Here is a 9,515-nt window from a genome sequence, read left to right on the forward strand (position 1 = left end):
ATAGGGTTGCCTGCATGGAATTAGGGTATTACAATAATGAATGCAATCATGTTGTGAAAGGCTTTTTATATTGTTCATGGTCACACAAGAGTGCAGCAAGATTTCTCTGGCAAATAGCATTTTGGCATTCTCTGGCTTTCAAATTCCTAATCACAACTTTATCTTAATGTGAAAATTTTATTTCCAGTACATTATTTGTTTGTGTGCACTTATAAGCATATGCTGAATGTTAAAAAAAAAAAAAATGTACAGTTCATTAGCATGGATGAAATTAAGTAGGTGTTATTGACAGAAGAATAATTGTGCAGTGGTGAATTCAGTTCCTTTCATTGCAGCTGCTGCGGGAAAGCTGTAAGCTGTCTTCAAACTGCCTTATTGGTACAAATACATGCATGTTCAGGTGTCTTCGTTTATGTGCATACATAATATATGCAAGAAGACAGGTACTGCATGTGTGTATATACCTACGTGGCCTGTGGGCATGCACATTTATTTTCTTTAATTGCCATGTTCAAAAGACAGAGAAAGGCATGCGAAGGAAAGACGCAGACATTTCCTGATTCATGTGTCATCTAAGATGCAGCTGACTGCATTGCAGGTCTTCTCCTGCTGCCAGTGGAATTCAACCATGATGAGGAGGGACCACCCTCTAATGGAGAAAAATAGTATTTCGGCTTCGGGCCTCATTTGAATATTGGCTTTCAGCTTTGCTTTTGTAGCATGATGCAGTGAAGCAGAGACCACACAGTACCTTATCACAGAAGGGGCAATTTACAGACAGCTGGCCTGAAAATGTGTCAGATGCTTTCCATTCAGACTGCTCCCAATACTTTAATCCTGTGGTGTAGAACCTCATTTCTGAGTTTAGTTTTTAGTCAGTTTGTATTTTATATATGTCAACAAGCATTTTAGACGTAAATCCTAGTAGCATAAATGGACATTTCCCCTCTAAATCTCACCAAGAAAAGCAGTGCTCCTAGCAAAGAGATTTCATAGTCAGGCAGTTGCAGCACTCTCTGAGAGGTGTATTTATTTCAGAAGCCTACATGCATGTCTGCTTAGTTGTGCAGATTTAAAAAAAAAAAAAAAAGACAATTTATCCTTCTTGAAGGCAGACTTAAGTATCGTGCATGTAAAAACCTCTAGCTCTGCAAAGACATATCCCCAAATACAACAAATATTTCCCTCAACAATTTGAAAATTTCCTTTCCACAAGGAATCTGTTTGGGCTTGTTGATTCTTTTTCTTGTTCTTGTTGTTTGGTTGTTGATATTTTTTTTTTTCAGTTAATATTGTAATTTAGAAATGTCTGTTCATGCTGTTCAACGGGATATACAACAAGAAATACCCAAATGGATGTTCAAGTTCTCTGTCAGAGAAACAACATGACAAACACATTGTATTCACGTATAACACCATGCATATTCATTACTAGGAAGCGTCTCTTTAATCAGCACTGAAAATACTTAGCCAACAGAACTGATTCATATATTCATTGCTGGAAGGCTCAAACCCCTCCAAGTCTGTCAGTATAAGCTTATATGTATTGTTCATTTCAGTTCAGGTAAACCTTAAAACGGTATAAATTATGTTTTCCAGCCAGTGGGTAATTCAGACATTCACACCTGCAAGAGTCTGCAGAGGTGTAAGCCTGCAGAGGTGTTGTAATCAAAGATAATATTTAAAAATAATAATAATAAGGAAAGCATTGTTAACCATTTTTTAAGAAGTAATTACATTTCACCTTTCTAAAATTTCCCTGATTGCTTCAATAGTGAATGAAAGTTCTTCTCTTAAATTGCTGTGTATTGCTGCTACACACTATTGACAGCAGATCTTGATGGAAAAATCTCTAGTTACTGTATTGTTTTCCAAATTTAAATGAAGAATAATCAGAAATTACATGCATATGTACTTTCACATGTACATACACATACACACTCAAATATACATGTACATACATACATATATGTGATTTGTGATATCTTTTTTTTGATGACCTGTTTCTAAAGCAAATAATACCTGTATACAGCAAAGAGAATTGTTTATATGCTCCCCTGTGCAGGAAGCACTCACTTTATGTCAAATAAAGCATAATACAATGACATTTCCTCTTTCTGGCCACTTTTCCAGGTGGTGTTTGTGATTCTTTGCAGGCAGAAGATTGCATGGATAGCAGCTGGGAGGAGGGACGCTTGGGCAGAAAGTCTAGTCCTGCATGTATAAGAAAAAACAGCTGCAATCTGGCTCAAAATTTCTGTATTCTGTCCTTAAATTTTGAGGTGCTCCAGGATGATGAAACATGGAATGTAAATGAAACATTGAAATCACATGTCTAAATGTCTAAAATGTATTGAAGAAATTGAGAATGTAATACAAAGAACAGAGAAGAAGAGAGCACAGGCTGAGCAATACATTTTCACAAATAAAGAGCTGCAATAAATATGTTATTTGATTGATTCAGCTGAGGCAATCTCTGCATTACCACTTTTTTTTTTTTTCCACCATTGCCCTATGAAATTGTTAAAAATTGTCACTTTAGAGAAGTGAGATGGCAGAATTTACCAACTCAGTCCAATGCAACCGTGCATTTCATCTGCTACTTTTCTGTTTAATGACTTGCATGGCTTTTATCCAGAACTAATTTCATGTGGATAGAGGTGCCAGTACCTGTGCTAAAACACTAATACATATTCAGGCTGTAGCACAGTGGTCTATACTGTTCTGCAGTGAGTCTTGCTACTGTCAGTCCTTGGTGTGAAAACTACTCTGGTATTTATAAAATTGGCCTCCTAGTGCTCTTGAGGAGCTGGGTTTTTGGATTGTTCTTGTTCCTCCTTTCCAGGGGAAGCACAGAGAGCTGTGGAATGTGATCACAGCATGCTGGAAGTCAGTGACCAACATGCAGTATGAAGTTTTACTTTAGGAGATTTATTCCTAAATTGAGGGGAAGGACACCACAAAGATATTGACTCACATGTTTCAGGATGGAGTTTGCCTCAACTATACTTACATGCACCCCAAAAATACTCTGGCTGTCTAAGACTCCATTTATAGTAAAAATGAAAAGATTTTACTCTCTTGCGGTGAGTCACCCTACAAATCATAGGTACCAGATACTTACCTTAAAATTGGAGGAACTGATCCTTCGGTAATGTGTCTTTCTTTCTTGATGACAGGGGAACATGAAAAATGATTTTAGCTTAAATGCCTAATTTTCAGGTCTCTAAATTACGATGAACCCTGCTTTACACAACTAGATAATTATTTAGATCCCAATTAACCACAGAGAAGACTATGTAAAGTGGAGCCATCAGTGAAATACCATGTTGATACTTCAATGTATGGGCTACAGCCTGAACATTAGATGTTTTAATCCAGGTTTAAAATAGTGCTAATAAAGGAGCTGCCTTGGAGAGCTGTCAAGTCTCTGTACACCTGTAATGGAAAACAGATTTGAGAAGTTATGGTTAAAGACTTTGCACAAATGCAAATTAAGGATTAATTGAGTAATAGCTTCTTGCTCAATGTACAGCCCATGTACCATTTTCTTTTCCAGGACAGTCAATTTTTTTCTTCTTAAAATAATTTTTCTTCTTAAAATAATTTTGAGTTGAAATGATGGGATGATAGATGGGATAGATGGGATGATGGGAAGAGAGAGAAAGAAAGGCAGAAAGGCAGAAAGGCAGAGAGAAAGAGAGAGAGAGAGAAAGAGAGAGAGAGAGAAAGGAAGAGAGAAAGAGAGAAAGAGAAAGAGAGAAAGAGAGAAAGAAAGAGAAAGAGAGAAAGAGAGAAAGAGAGAAAGAGAGAAAGAGGAAGGAAGGAAGGAAGGAAGGAAGGAAGGAAGGAAGGAAGGAAGGAAGGAAGGAAGGAAGGAAGGAAGGAAGGAAGGAAGGAAGGAAGGAAGGAAGGAAGGAAGGAAGGAAGGAAAGAAGGAAGGGAGGGAGGGAGGGAGGGAGGGAGGGAGGGAGATTTAATCTAGCAGGTAGCTCTGGGTGTTGAGCTGCCTACCAAGAGCAACTGGTAGGATGGTTAAACTGGTAGGATGGTTAACCTGGGGATGGTTATCCAGTGTGAGAACTGAACTAAAATGGCTGGCTGGCTGCTTACATTCAAGCTGGCTTCCATCAAGAGCAGAGCTGGAACACCACCTTCACACATGACTGAGGTTGTTATCACATCTTTTTCCAAGTCTGGCCATCATCCCTTCCTTCTTTTGAAACACTGCTGCCTGCACTTCTATGTAGTCTAAATCCACCTTCATCTGTTGGCTTTTACAGAGCTCTGTGGATGTACTACATCTGAGATTTTTAGCCACTACCTAAAAAATCCTGTTTGATTTATATACAGTGGGTTAAATTTGGTGGCAGTAACATCACACAGTCCTCCTAGCTTCCAAGTGACTGCAAGAGTATAACTGTTGGCAGAGGCTATCTCATTTTGTCTTACCAGGGCACAGTTCATTTGATCATTTTAAGACTTGGAATCACTGTTATCCATGGTCTGACTTGAACCATCATTCTAGGTGCATTTATCACCTGATTAATTAGGAATTAAAGCAGAAGCAGGTTGCCCAGTGAATTCTGTATCCTTTTTTTACCCATCAATAATGGGTGACACAGCTCCACATTTTGAACTAACACAGCATTGACTTCTTGCCTTTTTGCAAGGGAAAAGATCCATCTTGGAGAAATATTGCACATGCTCACTTGGAATGTTTCCAAAAATTGATTACAGGTAGTTTACTTGTCTGCATGTAAACAATCTTTCGGCATAGAGGACTTTGCATGTGACAGGGTTCTGGACACAGTAGTTGGTCAGAACATCCCAACAATGAAGAACAAAAAGCTCAGCTCAGGTTTCTTTGTTCTGAAGGCACCAACCTTCCTTTAAAAAAAAAAAAAAATTCCAAGGCTTATTAACAAATTTACACCTCCTCATTATGCCTAGCTACGTGATCCCATGACACTGCATTAGTAACCTGCTCTTTCTCATCACAGTAGAGGTAGCTTTTAAATCTCCACCATGCAATAAAAGCAGGAAGACAGTCAGCCTTGGCTCTGCTGCAGGTCCTCCTATGCTATCGGTCCATGACAAAAAGCCCTTGTCACTCTCAAAGTTGATAGAGGAGATGCAGTTCACTTAAAGCTTGTGTCTGTCTCTGTTTCGTTACTCAAAGGAGGCTGATATTGCTCAGCTTTAATGAACTTATTCAAGAATGGTTTCAGTGGATGTATGAAAGGGGGAGACAGATAAGGCATTACTATGCAAAATATATATATATTTTTTATTCGTCTTCAGATTTACAATTTATCCCTCCCCAGTCCAGACATGAATTACGTAGTCATAGATTTATTTTGAACTATTAATCTTTTCCACAATCTACAGTAAAGACTGGCATATTTTTGGCAAATATTGTAGTAAACAGCCTATGTTCTGTTTTACACAAGTATTTAGAAGGAGGTGTTAATCACACAGACCCTAGAGCCAATGCTGTCTCTAAAAGAAAAAAATACCTTGAATGTGGTGCAGAGGTGAATAATATATCATATTACTATTTTTTCTTCATACAGCACACTAATACAACAACGTTTATGCTGAGCAGTATCCCAGAAACTCTTATAACATTCCTAAACAGCCTGCCTATTTTTCATGTTATCAGCCAGTGTAGTTAAGGGAGTGAAAGTTCAAACGTACTTTCCTTTTTTATTACCATACTGAAAGCTTCTACTTAACAGGCTGTCTCAGGTATGCATGAGGGTCAGAGGAACACAACACTCCTACCCATTAGATTAGAAAAAATAGATCATCTAAGGGTAGAAATATTATAGAACTGATCATGGAGTATCCGTTAGCAGAAAGTACTGCCAGAGAATGATGCTTCAGCTGCTGTGTCAGGGTCTGGTACAAGTGGTGATGCATGAAACTGTCAGTAGCAAAAGTAAAGACCAAATTAGTCAATTAATATGTCTATCTTGAAAAATCATAGTCATTGTCTTTTTGTTGACAACAGAGAATAGCAGAATTGTTATTCTGAAAAATATGTTCAATGAACAGTGGCCATTTTGGAAATATAGCTTGTGAAGCTATATATGACAGTTATTTATATATATACATATATAAAAAAAATATATATATATAAAGATGAAATAAAATAAAATATAATATACATGTATATTTTCCATGCTCTATAGAGTCACTTGGGCAATGCAAATTGTAGTTTAGTATCAGTTTCACTTATCTGAGTTGTGGAGATGGGAAAGATTTAAGATAAGTCTGGTAAAATTAATAAAAATAGAATAATTTGGCTTATAAAGGGTATTTACACATTGGTGTAATGCAGCTGTTATTTCCATATGAAATGAAAAGGTAAATTAGATGAAAATCAGTCACAAAATAATTTAGCTGTAAGAAAATTTTATCCTTAGTGAAACAGCCTTGTGAGAGAACAAGGTGGGAAAAGTGACCTTCAAAATAAATTTTTTTTGGTTTATTTTATTTTTATTATTATTATTAAATACCTCTAATCTGCACAAGGCTTTATGAGGTCTGTCATGGCCTTCTGGTTTCCTTTGGTTAATTCCAGACCCATTCCCTGCTCAGCCTTCCATCTGTTTTTATTAAAGTATCATTAGTTACTTGCTATCCTTTCACTTCTCAACATAAATGTTTTTGTACTGCTTTGGATAAATTGTATCACTAATAAAGAACTTTAAAATAATGTTGACCTTGCTACATATAAATTACGTGTGATATTAACATTTAGCTATTAGTCCTTCAAGACTTGTGCTTTTGATCTTTTTTTTTTTTTTTTTTTTTTTTTTTTTTTATGACTAGCAAAAAAGGAATGTACTTGAAGTCTTATTCAAGCTAAATGTGTTGCCATAATCAACCTTACACTCTATTATTACTTACAAAGTTTTGACTGATCTAAGCGTGTTTTCAACTATTGATTCATGTTTAATAACAGCCATATCAGGAAGACAGTCAAAGCTTTATTATTGTGTAGATTTTGCCCTTAAATCACTTGTATTAATCATGTCTGATGACTGAATATTCAATACTTATGACTTTCCTTTTTCCCCTCCACCTCCTTCATTTCACACTTCTATAACTTCTTTGATCTCTTATTGTCAAGTCTAAAGCCAGAGCAAAAACCACTGAAATCTGCTTTTGCCCTATTCATTTAAATGTCAAAGGATCAAACTGTCAGTATCTTCTGTAGAGTTGCTGGCAGAAGCAAAATAACAGATATTTCTGGGTATGATACTGTACAGAGACAAGGGAAAGAAGAGGAACAATCACTCCTGTATAATTGGAATACTATATCTGTGCTTTCTATTCAAATTTTGCTATTCTATCAAAATCTAATGGGTAAAATCAGATATATGTCAGTTGCACCATAATTCTTCAGATTTTAATTAAATCTAGAACCCAGGGTTAGAAGAACCCAGGGGCTCAAAAGCCCACATCTCCAAAAGTGGAATGCTATTCTGTTTGGTTATTTTTATTTTTATTTTTATTTTGTTCGTAAGTGTATTAGCTATTTATATTTTCACAGTATATGAAACTGGGCAAAAATCTCACATAAAAGGTCTTTTAACTTTGCTTATTACTATTAATGCTTTAATTATTACCTTTTGAAAAGTGAAACACAAGCTATTTAAAATAGTGTATTTTGTTTCTGGCTTCACGCCATAAACTGGGAATGAAGTGGTTAGCTCTCTGGGCTAACTGTAACTTTACAGTGTTAGAGATGGAAGAATATAGAGATAAGAGGTTTCCTTTGCCTAACATGATTGACCTGTCTTTATATTCTGTCTTTCAATTACAAGTAGGAGCTGTCTTCTTTTTAATTTCAGTGCTGCTAGTTTTGGGGATCCTGGCAACCTTATTCTTTCTGATACTCTTTCACTGTATTTGTGCTGTGCTGGAGAGTTTAACCTCTGTCCTTGCATGGATGCTGCAGTGTCAAAATTCTGTAGGTGTCACTTCCTCAGGTTCTTTGGGTAAGAGAGTCACAGATGTGAAAACTTTTGCCCTGATGCTTGGGCCTGTTCAGTCATGTATTGACCACTGTTATTAATGAAAGTCAGCAAGATTGTCTAAAGTAAATAACTATCATACAAATTCAACATATCAAATGCAAGAAAAATTGCACTTAAAAGCTATGAATAGCATCTATAAAATCCTGTTTAAATTATTTTATCCACTATGTTCTTTTTAAGTAATGCTGTAGAAAATTCAGTGTTCATTCTCTGAACCTTAATGTTACTATGTTATGTAGAGCTCTAAGAGTCTGAGATGGCAACTCACTTGATGGGGATCCCTTTGAAGAAAGATTTGTTCCAGTAAAACTGTTATTCCACATGCCTTCTTCGTATGTCTTGAATACTTGTGGACAGTTGATTATAAGAAAAATGAAGCTTTCATACAGGAATATGACTTTAGTGTGATAGAAAAAAGTAATGTTATCATTATATGTACTCTTGAAAGAAAGTATCTCATTTTCAGCACTTGTGAGCAATGATTATTTCCTTGAAATGAGGAAAGATAGCATTTTATCCTCTCAATAGCTGTAGTCAGAATTTATTGTAGACTATAAACAGCAAGTTGTCCCATGTCATGTTCACCACTCCTTCCCATCTCCCTCCCCCCCTTAGGTTTCTAATCAGAAATTATCCAAACAGTCAATGAGAGTGGAGATGAAGAGAACAACAGTGAGCCATATAATCCCTCTGCAAAGGATGAACTTGTCCGCACTTGGAAATATTAGAAAAAGATGTACAGGTATATGCTCAATTCTGTAAACTGCTAAATACAATCTCATTACAGAAGGGGAAGTTCCCTAGTGTTTTACAATCTCAGCCATGGGAATTCAAACATGATTGGATTTCTAGTTCAGTCAGAATGAAAATACACTTGATTGTTCATTAATCTAAGGCAATAGTCTTCTGTTGCCAAAATTCGTAAAAATAAAGTCGGACGTTAGGCCATAAGGAAAACAAACAAAGAAAAAAAAAATACCCCCACCCCAAATACACAATTAGAAAAGAAAGTTATCAGTGATGAAATTATCTCATCAAAAAGGAAGCTATCAAGTTCTATTAGTTATTGGTATTATTTTTATTTTTTTTTATTTTTTTTTATGCTCAGAAAATATATATATATATGTATAAACTGGTTATGTTTATAAAATAAAACATAGTTGTGGTAATGTAGGATCCAATAATTTTGCAATACATTTTTGAAAGTGACAAGTGTGGAAACAGGACATTTTCATCCTTATATTCCCCTTTGGCATTAGCTCCACTGCATCAGGATCTCATATTTGCTTAAATTTAAAGCCCTTTTCAAATCTCTGGCCCTGAAGTGAGAGATCCTTGCTCTTTCCAACCATACCCTGCCTTTTCTATCACTATCTGCACAAATTTATGTTTGTATTTATTACCATGCACTTTGTTTGTTGCCAGGTCTACAAGGGATTCAGATTATTCAGAACCGGTGTCTCA

Source organism: Netta rufina (assembly GCF_964035555.1).
Source record: "Netta rufina genome assembly, chromosome: 3".
Lineage (NCBI taxonomy): Eukaryota > Metazoa > Chordata > Aves > Anseriformes > Anatidae > Netta > Netta rufina.